This window comes from Mobula hypostoma, chromosome 10, assembly GCF_963921235.1.
Source record: "Mobula hypostoma chromosome 10, sMobHyp1.1, whole genome shotgun sequence".
Taxonomy (NCBI): domain Eukaryota; kingdom Metazoa; phylum Chordata; class Chondrichthyes; order Myliobatiformes; family Myliobatidae; genus Mobula; species Mobula hypostoma.
Genome location: NC_086106.1, coordinates 14,189,060 through 14,210,591, shown reverse-complemented (window position 1 = coordinate 14,210,591; position 21,532 = coordinate 14,189,060). Strand labels below are relative to the sequence as shown.

At 47.9% G+C, this 21,532-nt stretch overlaps 1 protein-coding gene across 7 annotated transcripts in view; it reads right to left on the bottom strand.

Annotated features, from left to right (window-relative positions):
• The window catches only part of LOC134352662 (homeobox protein Meis1-like), a 439,361-nt gene that overhangs the window by 20,118 nt on the left and 397,711 nt on the right, over positions 1-21,532 (bottom strand). The window lies entirely within an intron of this gene.

Below are 21,532 nucleotides of genomic sequence, written 5' to 3'. Positions count from 1 at the left end.
CAGGACAGGAAAGGGAAAAGGAGAAACGAAATAGAGCCGGGGGTGGGGGGGGGGGGGTGAAAGAACAGGCATTTGTAACCCTGGATGTGACAATGTACCCTAAACCAATGCATACCTCCCGAAATGCTGTGTTAAAGGAAAGAGGGTGGAGTTACCAATTTGTGCACGGCAAGCTCCCACAGCTGGCCAAGTGAGGTTGGCTGAGAGGCAGGTTTTGCTATGGTATTATTAGGCCATCTCTCCAAACATTAGATCATTAGATAGGCCCATAACTATGAGGAAGATGGATGGATGTCGACATTAGATAGGAAGAATTAGTTTTTGGGGTTTTTGTTGATTTAATTTTTAGCTGGTTCGGCACAACCTTGTGGGCCGAAGGGCCTGTTTTCCTGTGCTGTACTGTTCTACGTTCTAATGCTCTGGGAGCCTTCATCGGAAGTGCTGACAGAACTGGCGACTTATCTGAAGGACAGTATCGCTGACGGGTGTGGTACTCTTCCAGAGCAGCGCTGGAGGGTTCCCCAGGACTCAGTGTACCATGGAACTTGAGTCCTTGAAGTGGTTACGGGGGTGGGGGGCAAAACGTTAAATGTCAGAGAGTGATAAAGCACTACAGCGCAGAAACAGGCCCTTTGGCCCATCTAGTCCATTATTTTGAGCAGGGTAGGAGAAAGGGAGAGCACGAGGCTGAAACTTTGACAACAGCTGAATATGGAGTGGCAGGCAGTATAGCCAGCACACTGCTTACAGACAGATACTGTGACGTCCAAGCACTGCTTCCAGAAATTTCACTCCCTCACGCCCTCCCCTCCCCCCACTTCCCACCCCTCCCGCAAACCCTCCCCCCTTTCTCCTCTGTATTTTGCTGAGAGGGATTCTGGCAAAGCGAGAAGCTTTTCTGTCTGATCTGAGTTGGTTGACAGCGTGAGAAAGGCTCTCTGTGGTCCCTTATACGGCCGCTGCCCCGTATTCCTGTCACAAAGAGGAATGCCAGATTGAAACCTTTCATGAATTTCTTCCAAGTCAGTTGTGGAGCTGTGAAGCCTGAGGCCTAAAAGGACATTGGAGAGTAAGTCTGTTTCACTAGGCTTCAAAATGACCAGCTTGTATTCTCCCCAGAACACCAGCTGACGCATTTTTCTTGTACCATTTGCAGGGTCGGGGGGGGGGGGAGAAATAATCCTCCTTCCTTACTGGTGACTCTTGTGAAGAAAAATGTTCTTTGACATTTTGTCCTCCCTCCCGGGAGGTGAAGTAATTTCTGAGCAAAACACTTCACCCTGTTTGCTTTCTTTCTTGCAATTTGGCACATTGGTACAGTTCCCACATGTCCCTGGCCTTGCTGGAATTGAGATGGGTCGAGGGGAGCAAGGCGGAGAGGGAGCCAATGAGAGATTGCGGTGCAATTAACTCTTTAACTCCTGTGGGTTCCAGTTACAGTTGGCACAGAATCAACAGGGGGTCAATAGAGGTCCAATCAGAGGATTTATCACCCTCTTCCATAATGACACCCCACTCCACTGTGGAGACACAAGAGAGACTGCTGTTTCTGGAATCTGGGGTTAAAAGTCCCCAGTCAGTTCGGTTTGGCAAAATCATCTCCTCCACTATCTCTATCAACCGCAAGGCTGTGCGTTTAGCCCCCTGCTCTACTTGTTTTACACCTATGACTGTGTGGCTAAGCACCGTTCCAACACCATATACAAGTTTGCTGTTGACGCCACTGTTGTGGGCCATATCAAAGGCGGAGATGAATCAGCAAACTGGAGGGAGGTTGAAAATTTGGCTGAGTGGTGTCATAACAACAACCTCTCACTCAATGTCAATAAGGCCAAGGAACTAACTGTGGACCTTAGGAGAGGAGAACCAGAGGTCCAAGAGCCAGCAATCATCAGAGGATCAGAGGTGGAAAAGGTCAGTAATTAGCACATCAACGCCTCTACTTCCTCAGGAGTTGTGGAGATTGGGCATGTCATCGAAAGCCTTGGCAAACTTCTATAGATGTGTGGTGGAAAAGTGTGCTGACTGCTGCATTTCGGCCTGATATGGGAACACCAATGCCTTTGAGTGGAAAATCCCATAAAAGGCAGTGGATTTGGCCCAGTACATCACAGGTAAACCCTCCAAACCATTGAGCAGATCTGCATGAAACGTTGCCAAAGAAAAGCAGCATCCATCGTCAAAGATCCTCACCACCCAGGCCATGCTCTTTTCTCGCTGCTGCCATCAAGTAGGAGGTACAAGAGCCTCAGGACTCGCACCACCAGGTTCATGAACAGTTACTACCCCTCAACCATCAGGCTCTTGAACAAAACAGAATAACTACACTCATCTACTGAGATGTTCTCACAATCAGTGATCTCACTTTAAAAACTCTTTTTCTTGTGAATAAGCTCTTCTCGGGCTTCCAGCCGGGTATAGGTATCGATTTTAACCGTTGTTTTGATGACAAACTTTACCATCTTCATCAGGGATGATGCCGAGGCATATCTGGTCTGGTGGTATATATATACCCCTATTGTCTATCGCTCCTGATTGGTTAGTCCTCATCCAATCAGGTTTCCGCTACACCTTGCTTACAATCCAATTCTAGCCCACAGTGACAAAGGTCTCACTCTAAGTAAGAACTGGAATTTGATTGGCTGAATTGGGGTTTGTTCCTGTTCAGTCAGCCAGTGTTGCATAGACTGCCTCTCAGTACTGAACAAATCTCACAGCTCTTCAAACAACAGGCTGGCAAGTTGCCAAGAAGGGACCCTGTGAATTGACCTCATAATTGGTTGAATTGATAGTTTTATTACACAGGAATGAAGATGTAACAGCAGACATCACAGGGGGCACTCAGGCCATAGTGAGTTCACGTGTGCGTGTGTGAAACTACAAATAGCAGAAATATCTCAGGCCCACAAAAACACTCCAAAAAAAACGTGCTTTTGAACAATTTTTGCTTACTTGTTCCAAAGATGTGGGATACAATTCAATTTGCCCTGCATCCCAATTAAATACAGACACAACGCACACAAAATCTACAGAGGGAAATGAGCAGTTGACATTTCAGGCCGCGAGCCTTCATCAGAAGCGCAAGGGAAGGGGCAGAGACGAGAATAGGATGGTGGTGGGAAGGAGGACAAGTTAGGTGGTGATAGGGGGCTCCGGGTGAGAAGGAAAAGGTAGGAGACTGGTGAAGGGGGAATGACTGGGACTGAATTGAGAAGCTGGGAGGTGGTCAGTGGAGGAGGCAAAGGACTAAAGAAGAAGGGGACAGATGTATCTGGAGAAGCACACACAAAATGGTGGAGGAACTCGGCAAACCAGGCAGCATATGTGGAGGGGGAGCAAGCATTCAACATTCCAGGTTGAGACCCTTTACTTTATCATTAGTGGAATGGAAGGCAGGGAGAAGCCAGATTAAGGTGGAGAGGGTGGGAGGGGATGGAATACATTCTGGCAGGTGATAGGTGAGGGGAGGAAATGTAAGTGGGTGGGGGACAGTGAATGATTTGAAAAGCTGGTATGTGATAGCTGGATGAGGAAAAGAGCTGAAGAAGGAAGCTATTAAGAGAGAACAGTGGACTGTGGAAAATTTTTTTATTTTAATTATAGATACACTGTGGAACAGGCCCCCATCCAGCGATTTGACACTAGCCTAACTACAGGACCAATTGACCTAATAACTGGTATGTCTTTGAACTGTGAGAGAAGACCCACGCGGTCACGGGGAGAACGTACAAACTCCGTACAGGCGGTGCCAGTACTGAACTCCGAACTCCGGAATGCCCCAAGCTGTAATAGTGTCGCGCTAACCACGGCATTGCCGCGGCATCCTGGAGGCAAATGGACCGGAGCGAAGTGAGGGGGCAGGTGAGGAAAGGAGAAGGGGTGAGAGAGCAACCAGGATGGGGAATGAAATAAAAAAAGGGGAAAAGGTGGGTAGGGGAGGTAATTACCTGAGGTTTCCATTTTGGTTAGGGTTGGCCTGTGGAGGTGGGGCATGGGGTGATAGATGTGGCAGATGACCAATCATGTTTGTTGGAGCTTGGACCATGTGACATAAGTTCCTGGACAGGTCGGCCAGAGATGGCAACAGCAGCAGGATCGCCACACTACTCCGGTAAGTCTGGTGTCAGTGATGTTATCTGTAATGTTATCAGTGTGTGCTTTTATTTTCTCTCTCTTTTGCTGAACAGTGGCATTTAGTCTTTTTCATCGGCTTATTCAAGTCTCTTGCTTTCTGGCTGCCTGTAAGCAGACAAATTTCAAGGTGTATAACTTACACAAATTTGATAGTAAATGTACTTTGAATCTTTGATAGGGAGCTGACACAGGGGGGACCATGCAACCAGCGAGTAGGCCGGTAGTCATCAACCAATCAGCACTAAGATAACTGATCTGTACCTTCCCTGTCAAATGATGAACGAGTCCTGTGTCAAACGACCAATGGGCACTCGGGGGGTGGCACAACGCTTTACAGTACAGGCGACCTAGGTTCAATTCCTGCTCCTGACTGTAAGGAGTTTGTACTTCCTCCCTGTGACCGTGTGGGTGTTTCCTCCGGGTGCTCTGGTTTCCTCCTACTGTCCAAAGATGTACTGGTTTCTAAGTTAATTGGTCATTGTAATCTGTCCCATGATTAGGGTAGGGGGATTGCTGGGTGGTATGGCTCACAGGGCTGGAAGGGCCTATTTTGAGCCGTATCTCAATAAATAAATAATTTATTTTTTGAAAAGGCCATGGATTCCATGGCAATCGGCTGATGGAACTATGCCTGTAGCATGGTGACAATTCAATGGGTAGCACGCCAACTTCCCCATGGATAGTGCGGGCATCTCATCGCAGGTACCATTGCAGTCGTTCTGTGGGCACTGGCCATGGCAATTTACCCATAGATACTGTGCTAACTGATTCATGGGCACCATGGTGATGACCTGTGTATGCCATGGCGACAGACCTGTAGGTACCATGGCAACCAATAGGTAGGTACCAAGGCCCTGGTCGGCGAAGAGGCAGACGGAATCAGAGCCATAGGAAAGATGCTCGATAAGAAGATAATTGCGCTGAAGTCAGAATAATTTAAATGAGATACAGCTGCAGATTAGTCATGGTAGAAAATTAAATTACCAGCAGTCTGGTTTTCTAAGTAATATTTGAACACTTTAATGACCTTGCCTTTCCACCCAAGACTGGTGGACTGACAGCTCACTCAGGAGCTGGGGATGCCGGCTAATCTGACAGGAAGTTACTGTGGTACAGATTCCTGGCTGGAGTTGGACAATACTTCCAAGCTGTGCAGGTGACCACGGATGGCTTTACATCGTGTTGCCCGCTCACTCCTGGCTTGCTGTGATCTGAGGTCAACTAATAAATTGGGAACTCGCCTCCGGCCTGAGGATGCCTGGGGCTTGTTGAGTTCCTGAACATAACCTGGGGTCTTGAGTCTGCAAGGAAGACTTAGGGAACACAAACCAATCCTCACAGAGGGATCAGAAGTAGAAAGAGTGAGCAGTTTCAAGTTCCTGGGTGTCAGTATCTCTGAGGACCAAACCTGGTCCTGAGTGAGCTGTCAGTCCACCAGTCTTGGGTGGAAAGGCAAGGTCATTAAAGTGTTCAAATATTACTTAGATGCAGCTATAAAGAAGGCAAGGCGGTGGCTATATTTCATTTGGAGTTTGAGGAGATTTGGTTTGTCACCTAAAACACTCAGAAACTTATATGGATGTACCGTGGAGAGCATTCTGACTGGCCTCATCACAGTCTGTTATGGGGGAGGGCGCTACAGCACAGGATCGAAGTAAACTGCAAAGTTGTAAAATTAGTCAGCTCCATCTTGGCCACTTGTCTCTCTAGTATCCATGACATTTTCAAGGAGTGGTGCTTCAAGAAGGTGGCATCCATCATTAAGGACCCCCACCACACAGGACATGCCCTTTTCTCACTGTTACCATCAGGTAGGAGGTACAGAAGCCTGAAGGCACACACTCAGCGATTCAGGAACAGCTTCTTCCCCTCTGCCATCCGATTTCTGAATGGGCATTGAACCCATGAACACTACCTCTCTACTTTTTTCTATTTCTGTTGCATTACTTATTTACTTTAACTATTACACACACACACACACACACATATGCACACAGATACATATACTGAATATAATTCATGATTTTTATATTATCATGTATTGCATTGTACTGCAAATTTAACAACTTTCACAACATATGCCAGTGATATTAGACCTGAGAGGCCTCCTCTCTCCTCTAAGGCAGTGAAGCTCCTGAGGAAATAGGATGTAGGGGCAAATGTAATCCTTAATGTGCTCAAATCTTGTTGCAATGGTGGTTCCTCCTAGCTCTTGCCAGGGTACCTATATGTTTCAGTGCTCTGTGTTTAAGGATTTTCACTTCCCTCTGAACACCAACAACTTGAATTTAAAAAACATCATATGGAACACAGAACAGCACAGGAACACAATATTGTGCTAAACTAAATAAACTAGCAATGAAACTGCTAACTAAACTAATCCCTTCTGCCTAAACAATGTCCACATCCCAATGTTTTCTGCACATTCGTGCACCCATCTCACCTTCATCATCATAATGCGCTGTGTTGTATGACATGGGTGATCATGGTCTTTCCATGACCATGAACGTAGTTTGCAAATTCTTCTACAGAAATGATTTACCATTGCCCTTCTTCTGGGCAGTGCCTTTACAAGACGGGGGACCCCAGCCATCGTCAATACTCTTCAGAGGTTGTCTGCCTGGCATCAGTGATCTCACAATCAGGACTTGTGATCTGTACCGGCTGCTCATACGACCGTCCACCGCCCACTCCCATGGCTTCACGTGACCCTGATCGGGGGGGCTAAGCAGGTGCTACACCTTGGCCAAGGGTGACCTGCAGGCTAGCGGAGCGAAGGAGCGCCTTACACCTCCTTTGTCTCCACCCCATCACCCGTAAGGCTACATGACATACAAAAGTTAGTGAACCTCTGATCTAAGGGATAGTGGAGGTAGCAGTGTCATTTAGACACTCACAAGAATATGGAAGGAATGGAAGTAAGGATCCTGTGCAGGCAGAGGGGAGTGATTTAATTTGACATCATGTCTAGCATGGACTTTGTGGGCCGAAGGGCCTGTTACTATGCGGTACTGTATCACATGTTGTTCCATGTTATGTTCTGACTTGTCTGGAGCTGACTTCTACCGGGCAGTAGTGGCGTTGCACATGTTTGATGCTGGTTATAAACAATAATTTCTTCACTCACTTTCTCTCACTGTGAATTTCCTTCAGCCCGCCTGCATTGATTACGAGGGAAGGGAGAGGTATCGCACATGGAAGATAGAGGGTGGTGGTTGAAGGGAATTATTGGACCTGGAGGTCTGTAATTAGTGGAGTTCAGCGGGGACTTGTGTTTGGACTTCTGCTGTTCGTGATGTATAAAAATGATCTGGATGAAAATGTAGATGGGGTGGGTTGGTAAGTCTGCAGATGATACCAAGACTGGTGGAGCTGTGGATAGTGTAGGAGACTGGCAAAGAACACAGCACCATGCAGATTAGGTACAGATGTGGACTGAGAAATGGCAGATGCAGTTGGAGCCGAGGTATTGCACCTTGGTAGAGCAATTGCAAGGAGACAGGGCAAGATCTTTAACAGTGTTGCAGAGCAGAGAGATCTAGAGATCCAAGTTCATAGCTCCATGAAAGCTTTATGGAATACTGCTTTCATTAGTCGAGGCATTGAGTTCGAAAGTCAAGAGGTTATGTTGCAACCTTATAAGACTGGTCAGGCCTCATCTTGAGTATTGCACACACTTCTGATTGCCCCACTACAGGAAGGATGTTGAGGCTTTGGCGAGGGTGCTGAGGAGGTTTACCAGGATGCTGCCTTGTTTAGAGGATGTGCTATCACCAGAGGCTGGAGAAGCTTGGGTTGATTTCTCTGGAGCGCCAGAGGCTGAGGGGAGATCTGTTAGAGGTTTATAAGATTATGAGAGGCACAGACAGAGTAGACAGGGAGTATCTGTTCCCCAGGGTTGAAATGTCCAATATCAGAGGGCACACATTGAAGGTGAGAGGAGGTAGTTTCAAAGGGGATGTGAGGGGTAACTTTTTTACTTAGAGGGTGGTGGACACCTGGAATGCACTGCCTGGTATGGTGGAAAAGGCCAACACAATAGAGGCTTTTAAGAGACGTTTGGATAGGCACGTGTATGTAGGGAAGATGGAGGGATATGGACATGGCATAGGTTGGGGGGATTAGTGTTTTGGGTGTATTTGACTTGCATTTTAGGCTGGTACAGTACAACATTGTGGGCCGAATGGCCTGCTCCTGTGCTGTACTGTTCCATTTGAGGGGAGGGATGGAAGCACCGCCGAGTTTTGAAACACAGCGCTGCTTCCAGAGTTTGTGCGGTGCAGTGCAGCAGACGTCCGAGGGCGGCGGGGAGACGCCGCAGCGCTGTCTCTGCGAAATCCCCCACGTTCACGAGAGGGACGAGTCAACCAGAATCAGTGCCCTCCCAGGCCGACATGCCGGGCACCGAGGCCACCGTCACTCCCAGCCACCCATATCCGGCAGGCCACATTGCTCACATGTCCTGAATCCCAAAATAGATGGTCTATTCTGAGCTCTGCCATGGGAAGAAATTAACAGATGGACAGAGATATACTCCTTAAAGAAAAGTTGCATCCTCACTGACTCTTGGGATGACCTTAACATGGACCAGGAGCATTCAGGACATAATTAACAATGTCAAGGCCATAAGAACAGATCCTTGGATAAAAGGTGGAAGGAGGGAGACATATCACAGCTATCTGCTGCCTATCTTGTCTGTCACCTCCCGCGCTATCCGTGGAAGAGTCGGCGGCCCCTACATTGATTTCGTACGCCTCCTCAGAACTGGCAGGACGGGAGAAGAGGAACGCCACCCGTGAGCCCAAGGGGTTGCCCGAGAAGAGGAAAGCAGTAGGTCACAAGGAATGTGCCGAGCACCTCGAATGGGCTAAGACATCAAGGTCATGATATTAATAGAAGCTGAAAGCTCTCAGACTCAGTTAATGACTGAAGTTACTGAGTACGAAGCCCATGTATGATGACATTCCAACATGTTCCTGAGGACTGGTGACTTGAGTTTAATTCCTGTGGGAGACTAATAGTCAGATGGTACTTCCAGGTTAACACTCTCCTTTCAGAGATTTGAATGGACATTTTATGTAACAAAATGGACTCTTGGCCTCACAATCTACCCTGTTTATTATTTTTTTCCTTATTTTTATGGTTTTATTGTTTACCTGCACTGCATTTTCTAGGAAGACTTTACATTGTTTATGTTTTATATTCTTCTACCTCGACACACTGTGTGAGGATTTGGTCCATATGAACAGAATGCGAGACAAGATCTTCACCGTATCTTGGTAATTATGACAATAATAAACCAATATCTCTTTAGACCTCCAAGAGGACCACAATCTTGTCGCTGGGTTTGGAAGCTTGCGTGCCTCAATGATCTGGAGAGCTACGTATGTTGGCTGGAGTCAGGGCTTTATGGTAGGGTCACCCACGCCAAACAGGTCAAAGGGTAGAGGCCAGACTGAGAGTGGTCCACCAATCCTCCAGATCTGGCGGGGGGGGGGCGGGGTTCAACTCAAGGCTAAGTACCCCGACTAGTCAAACAAAACTGTTACGGAAACAGCAGTGAAGAATCCTACTACATCTGAGTCCGACCGTATTCCTGAGTCTCCACTTGGGACTTGTATGACTGACAGTGAACTGAGAGGAAGCTACGGACGTGATGAAGGAAGCCGTGTATGCGGCCAGAAATGGAGGACCCTCATTCTACCCTAAACACCAGTGGCGCAAGAGGCAAAGGAAGACCTCTTCAGACTTTCTGCCAATTCTTGTCGACTACCCCAGAGTCCCTAACACATGAATTATCGTAAACAGAAGAAAGTCTGCAGGTACTGGAAATCCAATCCAGCAGACACAAAATGCTGGGGAACTCAACAGGTCAAACAGCACCTATGAAAAAGAGTAAACAGTCAACATTTTGGGCCAAGATCTTTTTCAGGACTGAAAAGGAAGGGGGAAAGATGCCAGAATAAAAAAGCATGGAGGGAGGGGAAGGAGGCCGACTGGAAGGTGATAGGTGAAGCCAGATGAGTGGGGAAGTTCAAGGGCTGGAGAAGAAGGGACCTGATAGGGGAATGGGAAGGAGGGGAGGACGCAGGGGCAGGTAGGAAGAGGTTAAAGACCAGAGTGGAGAATAGAAGAAAAGGGGAGGGGGAGGGAATTCTTTTTTACTGCAAGGGGAAATCGATATTAATGCCATCAGGTTGGAGGCTACCCAAACAGAATATAAGGTGTTGCTCCTCCATCCTGAGGGTGGCTTCACCTTGGCACAAGAGGAGGCCGTGGACCGACATGTCGGAACGGGAATGGGAGTAGAATTTAATATGAGTCATTTTATCTCAATTCTGACCCACACTCATGTGTAAAATCGTAGGGGAATCAAAGAGAGGTAACTGAAGGGCCATTATTGTTCGAGCTATTTTAATATTCAACAGCACTGGGTGGTAGCACCCTCACCAGTAGGACTGCGGTGATTATTTAAGACAGGTCACACAAATTCTTACTCAGTGGCGATTAGCAATGAGTAATAAATTTCTTACTGGGATTACCAGATCCTGAAAATAAGTTTAAAAAGAGCATGAACATCTGAGGTGAGGTTGGTGTCAGAAAATGTCAGAACTTACCTCAAAATGGTGTTGCACAAATCGCACTACATGATGAGGTATGGGGCCTGGTGATAATAAGAATCAGTTTGAAAGAAACTTCTGAATGTGAGGGGAGAGAACCTGAGAGGTTTCTTAACCTCAGGCTGTCAGTGGGAGAGCGTTTAAATTCAGGCCCATGAAAGTGGAAGAAGGCAGACATCTTAAAGATTATAGATCAGGATTCAGGCCCTGTAGGGATTTAAACTGAGGATCTGAGCTCTAAAATGATAAAAGTCCAGAGACTGATGATACAGCAGTGTAGTGGAACATCATTAGAACAGCACAGTGCAGCAGTGGTTATGTCATTCACAGACACCACATATGGCATCTATTGATAATGGCTGGGGTCACCTGTCTTGTAAAGACACTGCCCAGAAGAAGGCAATGGCAAACCACTTCTGTAGAAAAATTTGCCGGGAGCAATCGTGGGCATGGGGAGGCCATGATCACCCACATCACACAACGCGGCTCATCATGAACGAATATACAGCATCCTGTCACCTGAAAATATAGCAAGAGTCAACAGTGAACTCCAGTGCACTCCATCTAGAAGATCACAACTTCCTCTGCAACACACACACAATAGAGTTCCTCCAGCACTTTGTGTGTGTTGATTTGGATTTCCAGCAGCTACAGACTTTCTCGTGTTATTCCTTCAATTTTTCATTGCGCGTCAGCTTCACCCCAAACAACCTGATGTTCTGTGGATTCATCGAGTCATAGAGATATACTGTTGAAAACCAGGCTCTTTGTCCAACTCATCCATGACAACCAAGATGCCCTATCTACAGTAACCCCATTTGCCCGCGTTTAGCCAATACCCTTCAAAACCTTTCCTATCCATGCAGCTGTCTAACTGTTTTCAAATGTAATAGTGCATTTACAATTCATCAGGAGCCTCAGGACTTACACCACCAGGTTCAAGAACAATTACTACTCCTCAACCAAAGAGGATAACTACACTCAATCTATTTCTGGTGTTCCCACAACCGATGGTCTCACTTTAAGGATTCTTTATCTTGTTATTTCATGCTCTCGTTATTTATTGCCCTTTATTTATATTTGCATTTGCACAGGTTGTTGTTCATCAATCCTGTTTACAGTTACTGTTCTTTAGATTTGCTCAGTTTACTTGCAGGAAAAAGAACCTCGCGACTGTATGTGGTGACATGTCTGTACTCTGATAATAAATTTTTCTTTGAACTTCGAACGTTACATCTCTATTTCCTTAGAAGTTGATGAAGATTCGACATGACATAAAAAACTTTGGATGTCTGGTGGAGACTATATACTGGTTGCATCACAGCCTAGTATGGAAACACCAATGCTCTTGAACTGAAAATTCCACCAAAAGTAGTGGATAGAGCCCAGTCTATCATGGGTAAAGCCCTCCCCACCATCTACACAAAATATTGTCGCAGGAAAGCAGCATCTATCATCAGGGACCCCCACCACCCAGGACATGCTCTCTTCTCGCTGCTGCCATCAGGAAGAAGGTACAGGAGTCTCAGAACTTGCACCACCAGGTTCAGGAACAGTTATTACACCTCAACTATCAGGCTCTTGAACCAAAGGGGATAAATTCACTCAACTTCACTCACCCCATCACTGAATTGTTCCCACAGCCTATCAATTCACTTTCAAGGACTCCTCATCTCATGCTCTATTGCTTGCTTGCTTGTTTGTTTGTTTGTTTGTTTATTTATTTATTTAATTCCTTTTTGTTTTGTATTTACACATTAGTTGTATGTCCATCCTGTTGGGTGTGGTCTTTCAATAATTCTATTATGGCTCCTGGATTTACTGAGCATGTCTGCAAGTAAAACGAATCTCAGGGTTGTATACGGTGATGTATATGTACTTTGATAATAAATTTACTTTGAACACCTTCACCATATCCTCTGGATATAACCACAATCCATATACTTGTAACACCCTGGGAAAGGTTTCACTGCTAACATAATGGTCTCTCAGTAGAAGCAGTGCTTGGGTTCTGGTTAGAGATTACGGGTGCTTTGGAATGCGAGCTGGGTCCTTTTGTTCAGCGGGAGATGAAGAGGGAAGACGCCGGAGAGAATTGGTCTCCAACCGGTGGGGGACCAAAGATGGAGCAAGGTGCCGCGGTCTTCCGAGGGTCGGTGAATATGTATAAGTTTTGGAAGAGTTGAACTCCAACTTGTGCACATTTGACTGTTTAATTATAATGGGCCCTTTTTATTTTTTTCATACTCTCCACCTTTGGTATGGAAAAGAAATACTTGCCAGTCCCACCCCCTTTAAATCTTTCCCCACTCATCCTAAATCGATGTCTTCTAGTTTTAGACTCCTCTTACTATGCCCTTCATAACTTTATAATCCTCTACAAGTCTGCTCTCAGCCTCCTTCACTCCAGAGAAAACTGCCCCAGTTTATTTAACTCCTCCTTATGAAGATAAAGATGAGCTTTATTTGTCAGATGAAGATGGAAACGGTGAAATGTGTCAACACAGTGATGATGATGATCTGGGAGCAGCTGGCAAGTGTTGCCATACAAACAGACTTTTAACACCATAAATCAGTGAGATGTTTGTTCTGTCTCCCCTCTCGCTGTGAAATAGGGACACCTCTTTTTCCCTTATTAGGGAGAGAGGGAGCCTGTGGTATGTCAAATTACCAGGTGCACGAGTAGTCTTTGGGGTACTGCAAGTCTTTATTGAGGCTTTGCTGCGTGCTTGAGTGCTCGGTGGAGGGTGCTGATGCTTTTTGCAGGTGGGGTTGGGGGGCATCATTACCTTGCTGCTGCTTGTGTGAAGGAAGGGGAGCTGGGGGGGGGCTTTGGGGTTCTAACGTTTTAACTATCATTCATTCTTTGGGGACTCCTCTGTTTTCGTGGACGTTTGTGAAGAAAAAGAATTTCAGGATGTATATTGTATACATACCTCTGACATTAAATGTACCTTTTGAAACCTGTTGAAACTTCTGGCTTCAGGATAATAAAGGCATCCGTTAGTCTTGCGAGACCACGGATCTGCGCCTGGAAAGCCTTCACTCTCCAGGGCGCAGGCCTGGGCAAGGTTGTATGGAAGACCAGCAGTTGCCCGTGCTGCAAGTCTCCCCTCTCCACGACAATGTTGTCCAAGGGAAGGGCATTAGGTTGGCTTGGCACCAGTGTCGTCGCAGAGCAATGTGTGATTAAGTGCCTTGCTCAGGGACACAACGTTCCCTCAGCTGGGGCTCGAACTCACGACCTTCAGGTCGCTAGTCCAAAGCCTTAACCACTTGGCTACGTGCCCACATAGGATAGCATGCCCGCAACTAACTAACCCTAACCTGTACATCTTTGGAATGGGGGAGGGAACCAGAGCACTCAAAGGAAATCCACACGGTCATGAGGAGAACGTACAAGTTCCTTACACACAACAGTGGGATTTAAATCCTGATCAGAGGCGCTGACAGTATAGCATAGCACTAACGTGCCCACACCTGAACTGGTAGGACTATAACTCAATCCTATCAATCCAGGCAACATTTCTGGGATCTTTCCTGCACCTTCTCACATCCTGACTGTAGTGTGGCGACCAGAACTGCAGAGGACGCTGGCTCCAAGTGCAGCCTAAGCAATGATTTGTAAAAGGATGTCCCAATTCTTGTAGTATCTGCCAGGGTCTTACGAAGGCAGGCGTGCTGCATGCCTTCCTGGGACATCCGAGACGTTGCCCCGAGGTTTGTGGATTTTAACCTGGAGGGAGTCCCCTCCTTTCTCATCCAGAAGGGGAGAAAGTTCGATTTTAAAAAAGCTCCTTCAGAAATCGAGCATGCGTTTCCCATCACAGCCACTAGATGTTGCGAACATGCTTCTGGTAAATTCGTTGTATGCTGAAGGTAAGGAAGAAATGGGCATGCGAGAACATAGAAATCTACAGCACATTACAGGCCCTTTGGCCCAGAACGTTGTGTTGACCATGTACTTGAGAAATCTATCTCTGAGGACGTAATCTGGCCCCAGCATATCGATGCAGTTATAAAGAAGGCAAGACAGTGACTAGCAACACACATCAAAGTTGCTGGTGAACGCAGCAGGCCAGGCAACATCTCTAGGAAGAGGTACAGTCGATGTTTCAGGCCCAAAATGTCGACTGTACCCCTTCCTAGAGATGCTGCCTGGCCTGCTGCGTTCACCAGCAACTTTTATGTCTGTTGCTTGAAATTCCAGCATCTGCAGAATTCCTCGTGTTTACGTTTTTAAAGACAGTGACTATATTTCATTGGGAGTTTGAAGAGATTTGGTATGTCAACAAATACACTCAAAAACTGATATAGATATATTGTAGAGAGCATTCTGACAGGCTGCCTGACTGTTGGTATGGAGGGAGGCTACTGCACAGGACCGAAAGAAGCTGCAGAGGGCTGTAAATTTAGTCCGCTCCATCTTGGGCACTAGCCTACAAAGGACCCAGGATATCTTCATGAAGTGGTGTCTCAGAAAGGCAGCATCCTTTATTAAGGACCTCCAGCACCCAGGGCATGCCCTTTTCTCCCAGTTACCATCAGGAAGGAGGTACAGAAGCCTGAAGGCACACACTCAGCGATTCAGGAACAGCTTCTTCCCCTCTGCCATCTGATTCTCAAATGGACATTGAACCCGTAAACACTACCTCACATTTTAATATATATTATTTCTGTTTTTGGCACAATTTTTAATCTATTCAATATACGTATACTGTAATTGATTTACTTATTTATTTTTACTTTTGTCCTTCTATATTATATATTGCATTGAACTGCTGCTGCTAAGTTAACAAATTTCACGACACACGCCGGTGATAATAAACCTGATTCTGGTTCTAGAATTTCCCTACCGCATAGCCCTCTATTTTTCCAAGCTCTATGTTCCTATCTAAGATTCTCTTAAAAGATCCTATTTTATCTGCTTCCGCAACCTCCACCACTGTTGCCAGCAGTGCATTCCATGCACCCACCACTCTGTGTGAAAAACTTACCCCTGACATCCCCTCTTACTTCTAAGCACCTAAAAACTATGCCCCTTCGTGTTAGCCACCTCAGCCCTGGGAAAAAGCCTCTGGCTATCCACATGATCAATGTCTCTCATCATCTTATACACCTCTGTCAGGTCACCTCTCAACCTTCGTCGCTCCAAGGCGAAAAGGCCGAGTTCACTCAACCTATTCTCATAAGGCACGCTCCCCAATCCAGGCTAATCCTTGTAGATCTCCTCTTCGCTCTCTCTATAGTATCCACATTCTTCCTGTAGTGAGGTGGCCAGAACTGAGCACAGTATTCCAAGTGGGGTCTAACTGAGGTCTTGTATAGCTGTAACGTTACATCATGAGCAGGTCTGCAAGACCATCCAGCACCACGTTGGCCCCAATGAAGACCTTCTCACAACGGTGAAGAAAAGAAAGCTGAGATGGTACGGCCACGTAACAAGATCCAGTGGCCTTGCAAAGACCGTTCTACAAGGAACTGTGGAGGGGAAGAGCAGGAGGTGTAGACAGAGGAAAAGATGGATGGGCAACATTAAAGAACGGACAGGGAAAACATTCGCGGTGACCCAGGCTCTGGCACACAACCGCGAAAGATGGAACAGCCTGGTGCAAAGCTTGTCATGACAGCACCCCGATGACTCCACCAGGAGTTAAAGGCACAAGGAAGGAAGGAAGGATGACATTATGGCTCTTGAACCCAAGAGTGCAGAGATAAGGGTCCCATTTAGTATCTGAGTGAACACTGGAATCAGCTCACAGGAGCCAGTAATTTTAATATACTTAGTGCGGAATAGGCTCTTCCGGCCTTTCGAGCCACGCTGCCCTACGATCCAGCGATTTAATCTGCGCCTAATCACAGGACAATTTACAATGACCAATTAACCCACCAACCAGCACGTCTTTGGACTGTGGGAGGGAACCCACGCGGTCACCGGGAGAACGTACAAACTCACAGGCAGCAGCAGGTATTGAACCTGTGTCGCTGGTACTGTAAAGCGTTGTGCTAACCACTATGTTACCGTGACACCGCACCCCCCTCTTCCTTCTTAACACTGCAGACTGCAGCAGTTTAATAATTTGGTTCTTAGCTTTGTAACCTGCTGCCTGGAAGGTCTGGAGAAGGAGTTCTGCTCGAAGAAATCTCCTCGACGTTTGTGTCGAGGGTGTTGTTTGTCGTTTATCCAGTTTACCTCATTTACAGACAGAGGAGGGTTTAGAGAGCCGATCATGTTGTCTACTTTTTCACTTATGATGTAGGAGGAGACCGCTCAGCCCATCGGATCTCAGTTGGTCCTCAGAGCCGTCCCATCACCCTATCTCCTTTCAACATGCTCTCCCTCACACGCCCGTCTACCCACCTGCACCCAAAGGGGCAACTTATGTTGCCGACCAATTAACCTAGCAGTACAACTTTGGGACAGGAGTGGAAGCCAGAGCACCCAGGGGAAACCCTCGTGTTCATAGGAAGAACGTGCAGACTCCACACAGACAGCACGTGATGTCAGGGTCGAAGTTGAGTTGGTAAAGTGGTGAGGTAGCGGCTCTATGGGCTACTCTGCTGTGTGCACCATATTTTTATCATTTCAAAAGTTCAAAGTATTATCAAAGTATCTATAAATTATACAACTTTGACATTCATTTGCTTACTGGCAGCCACAGAACAGGAAACCTAAAAGAAGCCAATAAAGAAAAAGGCCAATGTGCAACGCGCAGAGAGAGAAAAAAGAAACACAAAACAGGCAAGTAATAAAATCAAGCAACAGTATTCAGAACAAAATTGAGTCCGTAGGCAGGAAGCCTGGAGTAGGCCCACAGCCTCGATCTCAGTTCCTCACGCAGCGGGGTAGATCGCCGTGAGGCTCGCATGCACGAGGCACGAAGCCTGGAGCAGCTGGAACAGGCCCACAGCCTCAGCCTCAGTGGCGAGCGGAGAAAACATCGCGGAGCTGTGAGCTGAACCGGGCCGACCCTCGCCTCCGGTCCCGATACCCTGCCTTTTCAGTCTGTCTGGCCCAGCGTTTAAACTGCCCAAACACTGGGTTATCCCTGGGCCCCGCTGCGTCGACACGCTCTGGGCCTGGACCCTGCCACTATGTTTCGTCCCGAACCCAGTCTTTCCAGATCAGCCCGGTGCTTAGATCGACCCAGCCTAGGTCTCGGTTCCAAAATTCCTCCACTCCAACTTTTCCCCGTTCCGTTCACTCCAGCTCGGACACTATTCATTGCTCACGTCCTTCGAGACTGGTGAGACCTGCCCCTGGACCCTGACCTTCAGATGGGAAGAAAAGACCCTCACTGCCTGCTCTGTGACTGGAATGCAGAAACTAATGCCTCCGGGCCAAATGAACAGGCCTGAAAGTGTTAACCAAACCTCATTCGGCTTGTCAACAAAGAGCCTCAAACTGCCAACCAGACAATCGATGCTGTGACATAAGGCTCACTGGCCCATAACATCCAGGTTTGTCCGTGTTGCCCATCCTAAGCAAAATGTTGACCGTTCTCCAGACATCTGATGCCTCATCCGTGGATAAAGGTCTCTGCCACGGTCCTATTGGTCTACTCCCTGACTTTGCAAAGCATCCTAGGATAGATACCAATAGGCCCTGTGGAATTATTACTGCTTCTCAAGACATTACACTCCATCCTGTTCATAATGTCATCTATGTACTTCTTCTTGGTCAATAAATGTTACCTGGGTTACATCACCTGAGTTACAGAGAAAGGTTGAACAAGTTGGGTCTTTATACTTTGGAACGTAGAAGGTTGATGGGGGACTTGATAGAGGTATTTAAAATTATGAGGGGGATAGATAGAGTTGAGAGTTAAAGGGCAAAAGTTTAGGGGTAACATAAAGGGGAACTTCTTTACTCAGAGAGTGGTAGCTGTGTGGAACGAGCTTCCAGCAGAAGTGGTTGAGGCAGGTTCGATGTTGTCGTTTAAAGTTAAATTGGACAAATATATGGACAGGAAAGGAATGGAGGGTTATGGGCTGAGTGCAGGTCAGTGGGACTAGGTGAGAGTAGGAGTTTGGCACGGACGAGAAGGGCCGAGATGGTCTTTTTCCGTGCTGTAATTGTTATATGGTTATATGGTTATAATACTGATGCAAGATCTCACCCATCTCTTCCTGATAAGGGCAGGAGGCACCTGAAGGAATGGGTGGGCAGGCGGGTTGCGTGTGAGGTAGCGCTCCCAATGCCATGGACTTGAGGGTCTCAATACCATCCCCAGTACTACTCCTCCACCTTGACGGGACATTGCAGGGCAGAGATTTCCAGCAGCTGGCGGGGATGTTTCATTTCTTCAAGGAAGCTTTGAACGGGCCGGCTGGTGGCGCAATGACATCGGTGCTGGACTCTGGAACGGAGGTTCCCGGGTTCGAACCCAGTCGGGGCCGATCCCGAGTACGCCTTCCATCCGTGCCGGGTTGAGTGTCGAGATCGCAACTCGACCTCGTAAATAAAGGGAAAAATACTGCGAAAAGTCTGTGTGAGGAGCGGTGCACCACACAGTCTCTCTCTCTCACTCCGCGCCTTGTAAAAGCATGAAAAAGACATTATCCCGCCAACATCGCACACACACGGACGGACGCACGCAGACGCACACGCACACCAAAAGAAAAGGAAGCTTTGAACACATCTTTGCCTCTGTCTGCCTGGTGACCTCCTCCATAGGCATAAACCCTCAGGAGGGGCTTTGTCCTCCACTGCAGTGAGGGAGGCTATGATCCACGGTGAGTGGAGACAGGGCAGAGCGGAGAAAGGAGTCAGACAGGCAGATCTGACCCGAAGTTATTGGGGGGATTCCAATCGGGATCAAACTAAGGACTCACGAGCTTCTGCAGATGTTGTGAACCTGGAGCAATGCACCCAAAATGCTGGAGGAACTCAGCAGGTCAGGGAACATCTTTGGAGATGATGTTTTCAGGCTGAGACCCTTCGTCAGTAAATCCTTCATCCATAGATACTGCCTGACCTGCTGAGCTCCTTCGCCATTTTGTGAGCAGATATCCAACTGGTATTAGGCCAGGGTGCTGGGATAACAAGGCTTAGGTACGCAATTGGGTGGTGTGACCGGGGAGATCAAGGGTGGCGTCTGTGAGGGAAGGGGTTCAGACACACAAATGGGCACAGATGTCCCATGGGTCAGTTGCTGGCGTCCCGAGTGGGTTACTGACCTCCCGATTCTTCTCAGGCGCAAACTCCCACCTGCCCACATCTTCCCCCCCCCATCTGCAAGGAGCAAGTCCGGAGTGCAAATGGAAACCAGGGAGAGGGCCAACCACTACCAAGAAGCCCGACAGCATCCGAGATAAAGGAGCCAGCTCGATCAGCGTCCCATCCACCACCCGAAACGTCACGTCATCCGGCAACGATAGAAAGCTCTACGTTTATTGGCCCCGGCTACACCGACGTCACCTCCCAAACCTGTGACCTGTGACCTCTACCACCGAGATGGCCAAGGGCAGTAGGGGCTGGGGGAATGGCAGGTTCCCGTCACGTCATCCTGACTTGGGAATATACAGTAACTCCTACCCTTCACCGTGGCTGTGTCTCAGACCAGAAGCCCCTTTCCCAACAGCACTGAGGGAGAGCACCTTCGCCCGAAGAGCCGTGGTTCCAGAGGGGGGACCCATCCCCTCCTACTCAAGGGCATTTGCGAATGCAGAATAAAATCTGGCTTTGCTCTGTGATCTGCAACCCTAAAATTCAAATCACCCTGGGGCTCCCAGGGAGGAGGTCATTGTGTAGTGGGGGAGGTGGGGACCCCTCAGCAGTGAAGATTTTAGCTCGTCAACTAGGGCATTGCTTTCATTGACTTCCGGACAGATCTAATTCCAGTCCTCGGTTGAAGTTCGGTGCTCCCTGGCTATGGGAGCATCCTTCTTCCTGCTCCTTCAGCCTTGCATTTACTGCCTGACTGTTATCTCCTGCACTCGGAGAGGATATCGCGCTTGGCTCAGGGTCTATCCCGCGTGCCAGCGCTTGGCTGGGTGCTGAGTGGCAACTTTCAGCTGTCCTGCAGAGGTGCCGGGCGACAGAGACAATGCTGGCTCTCGCTGCGCGCGCTGCTTTCATCGTTTCTGAGCTAATTTCACCCAAAGAGTTGCGGGCTGCACACGGCGGTGAGAGCGGGGGCTGCCGCATCCAAAATGGCACACGCACGATTCAATCCCAACATTTAACTTCTAACAGGGTGAAAGGGGTTAACAGAGCCTCCCTGGTTCACAACCCCCACACTGTCCATCTTCAACATCATGCTGTTGTCTGTCTGGAGACTTTCTAACCCGAGGGGCCTTGTAACTCCCATATTCCATCATTAACCCTGTCTCCGTAGCCTGCCTGTGACTTTTCCCCTCACCACACTGTCCCAGTGATGTCCGAAGCTCCGCCTGTGAGTCAGTGGTGTGATACATCCAACAATTCCCCTGTGACCACACCCTCACACTTTGCCTGTACCTCCAATACATACTACCCCCACACTCTGCCTGTAATTCCACTCAGTATTTCACTTGTGACCACACCCTCATACTCTGCCTGTAACTCAATATTCCACTTGTGACCACACCCTCACGCTCTGCCTGTAACTCTGCTGGTGACGCTGCCCCTTTACCTTACCTACGACTCTGCCTTTACCCCCACACTCTGCATGTGACCCACCCCCACCCTCCGCCTGCAGCTTTGCCCCGTACTCCGCCTTTGACTGCCACCCAGTCACTCTGCCTGTGATTCCGCCCTCAACACTCCGCCTGTGACCCCATCTCTTCACTCCGCC